The sequence below is a fragment of the Papio anubis genome, chromosome 11 (assembly GCF_008728515.1).
Source record: "Papio anubis isolate 15944 chromosome 11, Panubis1.0, whole genome shotgun sequence".
NCBI lineage: Eukaryota > Metazoa > Chordata > Mammalia > Primates > Cercopithecidae > Papio > Papio anubis.
Window position 1 is genome coordinate 88,472,302 of NC_044986.1, and position 13,356 is coordinate 88,485,657.

Sequence of the window (13,356 nt, forward strand, 5' to 3'; positions counted from 1 at the left end):
TGCAGCACAACTTGGTCTCGTTCCCCTGTTTGAAGTTGAAAGAAAATGGTTACAGTTAACATGTTAAACTTTATAATTTCAGAATTACCTCTGTATTCTGATGAGCCAGCCCTAGTCATGATAACTGTGAGAATTTGTGCTTGATATTTTCTACATGGTTCAGATACATGGAGGACTAGTTGTGCTGAAATGCAGATGTGCCGTACCCACAGATGATGCCTTTAGAACTCTGTCAACCTGTGTCGAACCTTTCTGAGGAGAATCTGAAGAATGTCATCTGAACCACGGGTAATTCACAGTCTATGAACTCCAGACCATTTTCAGTGTAGGGCCCTTATTAGAAGACAGGGCATCAGGCCTCAAAAACATCTGTGAGTCAGGTCCTGTGGGGTTTGCCACTGTCTCCAGAACACAATTGAAAGATGAGATAGTATGTGTCTATGTACACACAGAAGGGGCAGTCATGGAGAGGACAAGAAAGGCTTATTTCATGGCTTTGTAACACTATTGAAGTTTTTTTGTTTTTTTTGTTTTTTTGTTTTTTTTTAACAACATCTTTCTACAGGTTTCAGAGCCATGGAAACATGATCCATGGTTCTTTTCAATGTTCTTTTCATTGTGCTTTCCAAGGACTATTGACATTTCATCCATAACAGCAGGGTATGTTTTTAATGGGCTGGTAGAAAACATCACTCATATCCAAATATAGGGCCGGTGGTATATTTGTCTTGCAACTTGGCCTTGCAGTTAGAGTTGAAAGCTGCTGCTGTCAAAGGAAATGTTTGGGTGACTCAGCCAAGAAAGCAGTTTATTGGTTTTGGCAGCAGACAACAGGTGAATATTTCATGGAGGAGAGAGGTTTTAATAGTTGTTTATACAATCTGCCCAGCCATGGCCAAGGTTGTTTAGATTGGTAAATTGAACAATATTTCATTCCTCATGAGCCTGCTGACTTCTGTTGATGGGTTGATGATGCTACTATTCGCTTTACATGATTGGGGTAAAGTTCTCACTTCACCAATATAGTCTCCAGTTCCCTGGAGGAGCAACATCTAGGGTTTGGGGCATCTGTGCTAGACAAGCTCCTTTAGTCCTCTGCCAATTTGGCTGAAGCCTACAGAAAATTCCTGCTGCACCTTTTTAATGGTCGTGGAAGTCTACATGGCTCCAGTGACTCTGGTTAGAGTGCATTTTATCACAAGAGCTTGCCTGTGTGTGTGAGTAGATTACAGCATGTCGGATACCCACTTTCCCAGGGAGGCTGGATGCACTGGATATGCACGGTAAGAACACCCTGGTCTACGGTGCTGGGAAGGTCAGATACATCGGTGTGACATGTCAGAAGCCATAGCATGTACAATTATAATATGCAAAACATGCTCACACACACACAGACACAGAAACGAGTCAATGGGTCTGAGAAGCCATGAGGTATATTTTAAAAGGCATTTCCTTAAAACACAGACTGTCAGGATTCTACTATCAATATTTACTACCTTTGTGACTTTGAGTAGCTCCCCATGTAGGAAGGAACCTCAGTTTCCAGTGTATGTTAGGGGGTTTGGAGAGCTGGCTTTTAAGTCGTCATCCAGACTTGACATTCTATGATGAAAAGAAAAACTCTGAAGCAAAGTGATTGATCATAGGACTAAAAAGAGTAAGATTTAGATGGAGAAGGTTTTAGTGAAATATCAGAGGACAACAGGCATTTGTGTTCTACAGAATGAGCATAAGCTGAGGGGCAGGAACAGCCCCACTTTTACTGGCCATACGGCCAAGCGCAGGTCTGGGTCAATGAAACCAGAACCACAACGCCGGAGTCACCTGGACACAAGGGACTGGCGGAGCTCATGAGTGAAGACACACTCTGTAGAGGAGAAAACACTGTGCATATATGAGAGGAATGTATTTGCGTATTTGCAGGACCAAAATGGTTTACCCAATTCAGTCCATGGTGATTCATGTACCCTTTATCATCTTTTTAAAAATTATTATTATACTTTAAGTTCTGGGATTTATGTGCAGAACATTCAGATTTGTTACATGGGTATGCATGTGCCATGGTGGTTTGCTGTACCCATCAACCCGTCGTCTAGGTTTTAAGCCCCACATGCATTAGGTATTTGCCCTATTGCTCTCCCTCCCCTTGCCCCCCACCCCTGACAGGTCCTGGTCTGTGATGTTCCCCTCCCTGTGTCCATGTGTTCTAATTGTTCAACTCCCACTTGTGAGTGAGAACATGCGGTGTTTGGTTTTCTGTTCCTGTGTTAGTTTGCTGAGAATAATAGTTTTCAACTTCATCTATGTCCCTGCAAAGGACGTGAACTCATTCTTCTTTATGGCTGCATAGTATTCCATGGTGTATAGGTACCAAATTTACAAGAAAAAACAACCCTGTCAAAAAGTGGGCAAAGGATATGAACAGACACTTCTCAAAAGAAGACATTTATGCAGCCAATAAACATATGAAAAAAAGCTCATCGTCACTGGTCATTAGAGGAATGCAAATCAAAACCACAACGAGATACCATCTCATGCCAGTTAGAATGGCGATCATTAAAAAGTCAGGAAACAACAGATGCTGGATAGGATGTGGAGAAATAGGAACCCTTTTACACTGTTGGTGGGAGTGTAAATTAGTTCAACCATTGTGGAAGACAGTGTGGCAATTCCCCAAGGATCTAGAACCAGAAATACTATTTGACCCAGCAATCCTATTACTGGGTATATACCCAAAGAATTATAAATCATTCTACTATGAAGACACATGCACACGTATGTTTATTGCAGCACTATTTACAATAGCGAAGACTTGGAACCAACCCAAATGCCCATCAGTGATACACTGGATAAAGAAAATGTGCCACATATACCATCTTTTTCTTTTTATTTCTTTAAAACAGAGTCTCACTCTATCGCCCAGACCGGAGGGCAGTGGCACAATCTCTGCTCACTGCAACCTCCGCCTCCTGAGTTCAAGCAATTCTCCCACCTCAGCCCTCCTGAGTAGCTGGGATTACAGGTGCACACCATCACCAAGCCTGGCTAATTTTTGTAGTTTTAGTAGAAACAGGGTTTCACCATGTTGGCCAGCCTGGTCTCAAATTCCTGACCTCAGGTGATCCGCCTGCCTTGGCCTCCCACACTGCTGGGATTACAGGTGTGAGTCTCCACGCCTGGCCCTGTTACCATCTTTACTGGGAGTCATTATATAGAATACTGGCACTTCTAATAATAATAATCTAATTATCTTCTAGGAACGATTTTCTAATAATAATTCTCTTCCTGTAATACTGGTACTTCTAATCGCTCCATTTATTGTTGCCTGACATGTGCTAAGCACCTGCCAAGCATTAAATTCATTATTTCATTTAATCCTCACAAGCCAACAAAGAATGTATCATCTACCACACTTTGCATTTGAGGAAATGAAGACTTAGGAAGGCTAAGACACTTGTGTAAGCTTTTCCCCTAACTGGACTCAGTAGCTTAAGTCCCACCTGGGTCTTTACAAAGCTCATGAAGTTGAACATATTCTCTGTATTGAAAAGAGTGACTCTGGAGCAAGAAAAGCATTCATACTCCTGGATTAGACTCCTTTTCATCACCTCCCATATCATTTTAATAGTGGATCTCATTTTCTCAGGACCCCACAGTTATTGAAGTTTTGTGAGGAACTGCTTCAAGGCCGTCTCTCTCTCACCTCCCCTTCTCCTCCATCCCCCCAACTCTTCCCATCCTCCCTCACCTCCCATCTCCTCCCACCCCCCTCACCTCCCCACCACTCCCCATCTCTCCTCTCACTTCCCATCTGCCCCTTGGCCCCCATCCCCTGAGACACCTCTGGCAATGCTGCATGGGCTGTGGACAGGTGGTGCAGGGCAGGGGAGCCCTGAATTAGTTTGACTCTCATTTGCTCTCCACAGCAACCCTGTGACATGAGCAGGGCACAATTTTTAATCCTATTTTTAGAGATGGAAAATTGGAATTCATAGAGTTTTCTTTTGATATCTCCTTTCTCCTTCCTGAATGGAGTCAGTTGCTGCCAATTTTTGTTCTGTGGGAAACAACTTTGTCTTGCGGGTGTGGAAGAGTAAGTCATCCAATGGCCCCCACTGACTCACCCACTGCACCCACTGCAGTCACTCCAGGGACCCTTTAGAGGGGGAAGTGCAATTTTGGAATGAGCCAGATCAATTTAGTGATTTCCATTATTCATTTTCAGTTTAGCTTAGTCATTCCCATTATTCATTTTCAAAACATCCTAGAGTTCTGTACTTTTCCTGAACTTAACAGTGTAAATTTCAGCTCTGAAGAGTTGTCTAAGTGGTCAAGATATGAGGAAGTCACTCTTTCTCTGTCTCAAGCACTGGCTTGCCCTAGTCCCCTAGTACCTGCCTACGAAGGGTCATCTGGCTGTGCCCCTGCTCACCTGAGTGACTTGGCTACCTGTGTAGGCACCCCCTGTACACACTCTACGACACTGCCATGTGTCATACATACACACATACATGTGTTCAGAAGACTACTTGACCATGAGATGAACAATATTTTCAATCATAATGATGTTTTATGTATATGTGCATGCGTGTGTGTATGTGGAGGTGTGTGTGTGTGTGTACGTGTGTATGTGTATGTGTGTGTACATGTATGTGTGTGTGTGTGTGTGTATATATATATGTATTACAACCATGGCACCCTTGCATACATCCACATAGGTCACACACACAGGTAAGGTTTGAACTGCTGAACTAAGTCTTGGCAGAACACCTTGTCATCTTCCCATCTCCCCTGTCTCTCTTCTCACTTCCCCATCTCTCCCATCCCCCCCTCACCTCCCCATCTTTCCCATCCCCCTCACTTCCCCATCTCTCTCATCCCCCTCTCACCTCCCCATTTCTCCCATCTCCCCTAACCTCTGTCTTTCCCGTTTCTCCTCTCACCCCCATCTCTCCCATCCCCCTCTCACTTCCATCTCCCCCATCCCCCTCTCACCTCCTTCTCATCCTGTCTCTCCTCTCACCTCCCTATCTTCCCTGGAGGCTGTCATGAGACTGTTTCTTGTCTTCTCCCTAGTTCTGATGAAGAGAGACCCTGCAAGCCCTCAGCTGTAGTCTGGGCCTGGCTCCTCAGCCAAGGTGTCTGGTCATTCAGGCTGCTCATCTGATCACTTCTGTCCCAGTGTCTCCCGGGTTAGGCACAAGGAACTGACACCTTTGGCTGCTCTTCCTTCTGCTGTTCATGCGAGTAATGAGCAGTCTTTACCTGAAAATAATTCCTTGTCCTTAGAGGTTAAATCTGCCAGGCCTTGGTCCTGGCATTTGCCTGGTGCTTGTCAATGTGTATGTGCATGTGTGTGTATATGTGTGTGTGCATATGTATACATATGTGTGCGTGTGTATGTGTGTGTGTACATATGTATATATGTGTGTATGTGTGTGTCCATGTATGTGTGTATACGTGTGTGTGTATGTATATATGTGTGTATGTGTGTGTGTTTTAAACAAAAAAGAGACAGTCTCACACCCCATCCCGTACCCCTGCCCAGTCCTTTTTCTTAAGGCTGTCGTCTTTAGCCTTTTCTGTGCTTAGTGTATCTCTTCATAAACCTAAGAACATGAAAATAGTTCCACGCCTAGTTCCCCAGCTCCAGGCCAGTGCCTACGAGGTGTGTGAGGACTCAGCTCCCTGAACACAGCACTCCTGACCCTCCTGGCGCAAGCCTTTTCCAAAAGGTCACAGCTTATTTATCAGCCATTTACATAGTGCTCACGATTGCAGGCCCTATCTGAGAACTTTACAAATGTTAACTCATCTCATCTTCATAACAACCTCGAGGTAGACGCTATTGCTAATTATCCTTTATAGATGAGGAGGAAAAGCGACAGAGAGCTTAACTAAGTTGCTCAAGGCAATGAAGCAAGTAGGTGCCAGGGCTGGGATTTGAACCCAGGCTGGCTGGCACCAGAGTATGGGCTTGGAACCACTCACCTACAGAGGATATCTTCCTTGTTCTATGGTTTTATTCATTAATTTAAATGACATATGGTTACCTCCACTGCTTGTATTTTCATTAGGTTTTCCTAATGAAAGATGAAAATACTTCTCTCTCATTTCTACCTTTTGCCTTTTGTCAGTTTTACTTTTTGTTGAGGTTTTAACAATTTCAGTCTGTTTTGCAATCATAATTATGTCTTCCATACTTTATGGTTGGATTCAAAATTTTAAAAGTAATAATATTAACATTGTTATGACTGAAAATATTGCACATTTCATGGTAAAGTAGTCTGCCAGAATTATATCTTTGTATGGGTGCATGATATAATCCCTGGATGACAAATGTTCATAATGTTCAGATAAAATATATTGTTTTCTCATTCTGCATCAGTTGCTTAAAATAAGGCATATTTGACGTTGCTTTTGTTTGGGCCACTGTTTTCAGCACTTTCTTGGAGTTTTAATTGCCTTTCTTGTTGCTATTGTCAAAAAAATAATACTGTGCCTTCAACACATCCTCAAGGTCCTCCCAAGCCTCAATATAACACTAACAGCATGATATGTTCTGTCTTTCCCCCCAAGATTTCCTTCCTGGAGTCTTCTGATTTGCTGCTATAATCTCAAAGGTTGTTCTCTTGATAAGCTGCAGAGCTGTCATCCTCAGACTTACTTACAGCCTCTCTGGGTTTGGCTTCCTGTTTTCAGGATCTCGTTTCTTTTGATGTTTCTGGCTACTTACTTTCCTGGAGTATCCTCAAGTGGCGCTGGCTGCCAAGGGTGTCTTCAGTCCTCTCGGTGTGGAGCTGCGGTTCAGATGCCTCCTCTGGATCCCCGGTTGCTCTGCACAATTGACAGTATTTACTTTTTTCCTCCAATAAATTGCTCTTTCACCTTTGTCAGAAGTCAGCTGGGCATATTTGTGTGAGTCTATTTCTGAATTCTCTATTCTGTTCCATTTGTCTGTTTCAGAGTGTGTCCTCATTCCCAGTCTCCATTAGTACTTCATGTCAGGCTGAAATCGGAGTTGTGATTCCAATTTCACTGACATAGACACTAAGGCTGAAAGGGCTTCAGCGATGTGCACTTCACCACGCGGCCAGTCTTGACACGCAGCAAGTCAACAGGGCATATTTTGTTACACATTCACATGCTCATCCCATGTTCATTCTGCAGCATACAAATGCCAGCTGTCCTCTGATATTTCAATAACTCTTTCTTTAATAATGAACACACAATGTTAACAGCTAGAACAGAAGATACAAGGAGACAGGATAACATCCCACAGTCAACTTTGAATCCTGAACTATGCATAATTGCAGATAACATTTGCTGCAGAGTTTGAACAGGAGCAGATACAAAATTCTCAGTTTAATTGCTAGTTGTGCATAAACCCAAAGCACATTCTGATATTTTGACCAGTTCGGAGATGTCAGCATGCTCATTTTAATGAGACTGGCATCTAGAATTCTGTTGCTATAAGTGGGCAATAAGTGACATGGAGGGACAAGACAAAGCGCTTAGCCCAACATCCTTTCCCAACTTCCGTGGAGAAATCCTAGAAACCAAGGAAGCTGCTCCAGCAAGCATGGGAGTGCCATGTGAATCAGTTCTTTCAGCAGTGAGCAATACTGATGACGCAGGCAGTGGGAAGAAAGAGCTCCCCTGGCTGAGGTTTATTTTCTGCTTATCTCCGTTGGTAAAGTCTAAAAACAAAACACAGGCTAGTCTCACTGTAGGGAAGAAGAGAGAACACATGAGAGTATTTTCCTTTTAATTACTCAATTCCAGTGGCAGTTGGCGCAAATTATACTTTTCCTTTGATTAATGTTATTTTCCATTTGGATGGATTGGCTTAATTTTGTCCTCTTGATTAAAGAGAAGATGTAAAGTTTAGACAATTCCTTAAATAGCTTTGAAATTGTGTTATAAATAGATACAGAATCTAAAACCAAGAAACTTATTGTTAAGAAACCCTCTGTTTTACCTGAATTATAAATGGAAAAGCAAATAGTGACATACAGATTGTTTTAATCTAGACATTAGCCAGTGTTCTCTGGTTTACTTACACTTTTAAGTTTCTCAAAGCAAGACATGTAAAACAAATGTGAAAATCATATATTATGCATTCTAACCATGGAATGTTTTTATATTTGTGCATAATAAAAGCTTTATGTGTGTATTTTTTGCAGTCTGGAAAGTGTTAATATATTAACCATTTGATACTAGTTCAGTTAAAAACGATGTATGTGTTACAATTCAGAAATTTCTGCAAGATTCCTTCTTGAATTACCTGACAGTCCCTAATTCACACCTTGAGGCCAGATGATTCTAAGCTGGGCAGGGTCCATACCACAGCCAAACCATGAAGCGTGGCTCAGTACCATTAATGAACCCTATACCTCAACTTCTCATGCCACTGTGAAATTTTCTGCAAGTCTAATTTTATGATCAGAGATATATCCCAGATTTTCACTTTTGAAGTAAACTTCCTTATTGATTTACAGAGCACACTGCCAAGAAACTGAGTTCTAATGCATTGTCATCCTTAGGGGCCAGCCTTGCTTTGGGAAATGTCCACTAAAGGATGCTCTTAGAGGAATTCAGACATCTTTGGATCTCTGGATCCCATCCAAGTTGCACATGGGCCCATTTGGCAATGGTCTGCTCCGGCTTTCCCACAGTGCTCTGGAAGGGCTCCAGGAGCTCATTTAGGCTCTACCTCGACACAAGAGTTTGCATCAGAAAGGAATCATGAAAGAGACCAGTCTCAGGCACCAGAGTTGCTGAAGAGAGCTAGAGAAGATGGACAGGGATGAGTTTGTCTGCCCTGGAGTTCGACCCAACCACCTGGGAAGCACGCTGGGGCAGGGAGCCTCAGTTCTTGGCCACAAGGAGGGAGGGGCCAGGCATTCAGCAGGGGCTCCCAGGTGTGGGTATTTATGGCCCGCTGAACACCCAGCTTCCAGAGCACTCCGTAAACAGATCAGGATTGCCACAGAAAACAAGAAACATAATGTGTGTTCATCTATGTGCACACATACAAAAGAAATTCATAGAAAGAGGTGATTTCTCTCAACAGCCAGTTAGGGAACAGATAGAAAGAAACCTGAATTGTAATTCCCTGACACCAGTTTATGGTGCATGACCCTTTGCAAGTCTCTGATATCCTCTGTGCCTCAGTTTCCTCATCTGTGCAGTGAGGGTACAGATGAGGAAGCACCTTAAGTCTCATCTGGATCTTCCATTTATCTAGATGTAAGAACACTGGGAGGGAGTCACACTTCGACTGCCATGCCAGTTACAAAGCATTGGTGACTAGTAGATCATTGGAAGTAGAAATAAGTGGTAGGGATATGTATCCAAACATATGTGCACTTTCCTTTTAAGGAAGGTAAATTGTGACTCTCAAGCCTTTTCTGCCCCTAGGCTGCAAGCCTTCCTTCAGGGAGTATTAGCAACTGCAAAATGTAGGTTAAAAATAAGGAACTCAATAAAGTCAATCATTTGAAAACAAAATTACTAGCAAGTCAGTAAGAAAAAGTTGAATATCCAAGACAATGATCAAAATGAACCGGGAATTTACCAAAGGTGCAAATGGCCAATTAGTATGTAAATATTTACTCTTAATAACTATTATGTCAATGCTAATTAATAAGATATTATATCCTTAGGTTGTCAGTGAAATGAATAAGCCAAGTACTATAGAACTGTAAATTTCTTTTTCAATTTTCAGAGAGAAACTAGGCATTATAAAACAAGAGCTTTAAAAGTTTCAATGCCCTTTGACTTGGAAATTCTGTTTTTCAAAATGTATTCTGAGGACACATTCACATATAATGTTCATAATAATAAAAACAAAACAATTTAAATAATTACATTTATTTTGACACACCCAAATGTTGTCATTAAAAGTTTTGCTTTTGAAAAACTTTCAATAATATTGGAAATGCTACAATGTAAAATGAGATTAGAAAAATATAGACATATCATATATATATATATACACACACATATGTAGCATGATCCCAATTCTGCAATTATAAAGACTAATACGGCATGTGGTTTTATTTTATTTTACTTTACTGTGTTTTCCAAACTCCCAACAATAAATACATATTTCTATCACAACAATAGGAATTATTTTTAAATGGATCAATATTGGAAAACCCTTTGACTGTATCTCCTCCATCTTAACATCCACCCCATCTATGACTGAGCAAGTCTACTCCTAGCCATATGCTCAGCCAAAGTGCATACATACGCTCACCAAATCTCATATTCTCAAACATTCACAGCAGTGTTATTTATAATACCCTAAGGCCGAAAACTATCAAAATGCCCATTAGTAACAATAAATTAATAAATGGTGGTCTATTCCCACAACAGGGTACATATGACAATGAGAGTGAGTGACGTACAACTGTGTGGAATGACACAGATCAACTAACCAATAGCGTGTAAAGCTCAATGACAGAAGCCAGATAGAAAAGACACGCGCTTTATCATTCCATTTGTATAAATTACAAAAACTGGCCTAATTAATCTAAGTTCCTAGTTTCTCTCAGGAGACAGAGACTGCAAGAAATTGCAGGGGCTTATGGGGCATCATGTACAGTGTCTCCATCTGGGTATACGCAGTTTGTAAAAATCCACGCAAATGTGCATGTCTTTGCCCTTTTCTGTGTGCTTATCATACCTGCACAAGAGGTTTTAAACTGGATTAATGAAATGCTCAGCTTACATGAAGAGGGCAATGGGGAAAGAAAGGAGGAAGGGGAAAGGACCAACGATGAGGCCCAGTGCATTGCCTGGGGCCTGAGAGCACACCCCTTACACATGAGGAAGGGAGAGGCTGGGGCTCACTACCTGTCTGGGGTGGAGGCAGAGAAAGAAGGCCCCAGGAGCAGGATCCTGCGGTTGGCACAGAGCCCTGGCTCCTGCCCTGGCCCCACTGCCACACACTTGCCTGAGCTCATTCACCTTGAGAACCCTTATCTCTGCGCTTTCACCCCACCATTCCCCGTATCTGGAAGACTTCTTTTTCCCAAATTGGTATGTGGCTCACTCCATTCAGGCCTTTGTTCAAGTATCATCTTCTCCAAAGTGCCATTCACTGATCACTTATTTAAAATAAAGAAGCTGCCACCAACCTCACACTCGTGCACTAATTCCTAAACCTACTTTATTTTTGTTCATAAGAATTATTGCTATATGTAAAGTGTGGACACACAGATACATATATACATACACATATGTGTATGTATATATGTATATGCATGTATAGGTATATGCACATATATATGGTAAAGCAGATGTATAAAGAGTAGACATATATGTATACATAAATATGTATACACACATATATATATAGATGTAGACATAGGTATGAGTGGTATAGGTAGTACAGGCAAAGGAGTAGAGAGAGATATATAGATAATAGTTATAGAGACACATATATACACACCTTCCTAGAGTGTAAGTTTTACAGGGACAGACATTTTATCTTCTTCCATCATCCTTTACCTAATGCCTTGAATACTTTCCAAAACATCAAAGTGCTCATTAAATCCTTGTTGAAGGAATATTGTTGCCCTTGTCCCCATTATTCCTAAGCCACACTGGTGAAAGTGTTGATGGCATCATAAATGTAAATGCCCTCTCTTGGTGACTCTTTCGTGTGTACTTGATCTCTCTCTCTCTCTCTCTCTCTCTCTCGCTCTCGCTCTTGTGCTCTCTCTTTCTCTCTCCAGGACAGTCCAACAGCCCAACAGCATTCTGAGCAAAGGGTGAGGGCACAGTTGCAGCTTCCCAGGATAATTGGAAGCAGACGCAGTCACAGCACACTCTAAAGTTGAGAAAGTGGTTGTTTGGAGAATGGTTGAGCCCTAAGTGCCTTTGTATTTTTGTAGAGCAATCTGAGCTGCTGGGCACATTTTTACACAAAGGGTCAGATCCACACTTTTCAAGAACTCCACTTGAGAAATAGTAGATGAACAAGGGTCAAGATAATTTGAGTCCATATGGACCTCCTCAGTATGCAGAACTGGTGTAAAATGTTGTGAAGCATTCTCATGGGCTTATGTGTAGTCGAGATTCAGAAATTCCCAGTGTTTGGTTCACATGTGATTTCCTTACTTATATTGAATTACCGAAGCTCAGAGGCAGCATTCGGAAGACCTGGTTGCAGCTGGCTGAGCGCAACTGATCTGTCTCAGTTCTAGGAGATAATGTTAAAAATTCACCTATATGCCGACTTTGTGGCTCTAATAACTGCCTCATTTGGCTTTACCACAACCCACTGAGTTGGACAGGGAGGGCTCTATGAGCTTCCCTTCTGCCAGTGTGGAGCTGAAGTTCACAAGTAAGGGATGTCGTTTGCCCATTTGTGTCCCTGTCAGGACAGTTGCCCCATAGGGCCAGATACATTCTTGGTCCTCACCTGTTGAGATCAGAAGACTAATGAATGGTGCAGTTGGGCCTCAAATCTTTCCATTTTAAGATTACAACGAAATCTTTAATATTCTGCATGTTTTTCCTTTTCTCACCCACTCTGTCCTTCCACTTCACAATCCGTTCCTAGACTCTGCACGACCGTGCTTTAAGAGCTCCTATCGTTCCCATTCTTAAACAAGACAAAACCCAGGCTGAGAACACAGAGAATCTCACTTCTTAGGAAGATTCCAGCCTTATTCTTAATGAGTATATCTGGGCACCATTTATTTTTGTGGCTCTGCCCAACAGCTCTGTAGTTAATAAATAAATGTAAATGCCCTCTCTTGGTGACTCTCGCGTGCGCTTGCGTTTCTCTCTCTCTCTCTCTCTCTCTCTCTCCAGGACAGTCCAACAGCCCAACAGCATTCTGAGCAAAGGGTGAGGGCACAGTTGCAGCTTTGGTAGCTGCAACTTGTGGAGGAGTTGATGAAGTTACCCAAAGTCCCTAAAATCTTCATTAGTTTCCACACATTTGGGGTGTGTTTGACTTGATCATGCACATTTGGGTTCCTAGACTGTGTATATAGACTTGCAACATTTCAATAATAAATTTCCTTAAAAGGTCAATTCTTTTTTTCTTATTCCCCAGGCAGGCTGCAGTGCTCACCAACCCTGCCCCTCCCCCCACCCCCGCACTGCCACCTGCCCCACCCATGTTTTATCTGCATCTCCAGCTCACTGCTCTGCACTCCTGAGGCTGTGTCCCTGTCTGGAGTCTGGCTCCAGGAGATGGCCTGTGCCTCCCCCTCTCTCCTATTGCCTACCAGGCCAGGCCTAGTTTCTCCACACCCCATTTGGACTTTGTCTTGGCTCAGGGGACTCCTTGGCTTCTATTCCTCTTTGCCCAGATTTCTGTTCACGGAAGCC